This window comes from Penaeus monodon, chromosome 24, assembly GCF_015228065.2.
Source record: "Penaeus monodon isolate SGIC_2016 chromosome 24, NSTDA_Pmon_1, whole genome shotgun sequence".
Classification (NCBI taxonomy): Eukaryota; Metazoa; Arthropoda; class Malacostraca; order Decapoda; family Penaeidae; genus Penaeus; species Penaeus monodon.
The window spans coordinates 36,409,631-36,410,213 of NC_051409.1; positions in this window are offsets into that span (position 1 = coordinate 36,409,631).

The window sequence follows — 583 nt, forward strand, 5'->3', positions numbered from 1 at the left end:
TGTGTTCTTTCGGTGAAGAAAACAACAAATTCATATAGGTTTTATCATTTAATTCTATGGCTCGGCAAAATGTATTATAAAGCACTTTCACATACTGTAAAAAATAATAAGTATAAAAATAGGAGAGTCCACAAAAAATAAATAAATAAACAAAAATAATATAAAGGCACACACCTTAAGGATATTCAATCCCTATAAGACACTGGATACATTGTGCAAACACTGACACATTTGACTAGAAAAAAAGTATTAAAAATACACATTCTCATTTCTCAATAATGGCTTACAAGATCCTTGTTTAGTTTTTCTGGCAAAAGAGTATGAACACAATGAAGCATATATGCTAGGTCAAAGAATCACTTAAAAAGTTTCATGGATGGCACATTAGTTCCCTGCTTTTATTAACGTTTCTGTATAATGCTTAGAGAAATATCATACGGCAAAACTGTTGCTGAGTAAACCTAGGCATACAAAATTGCAGGTAATCTGACCAGGCATTAGAAAGTACTGTATACACACTAATTAGTTAATTTTCCCTAAGATGATAAAGTAAAATATAAAAACACTTGAACAAAATGTAATT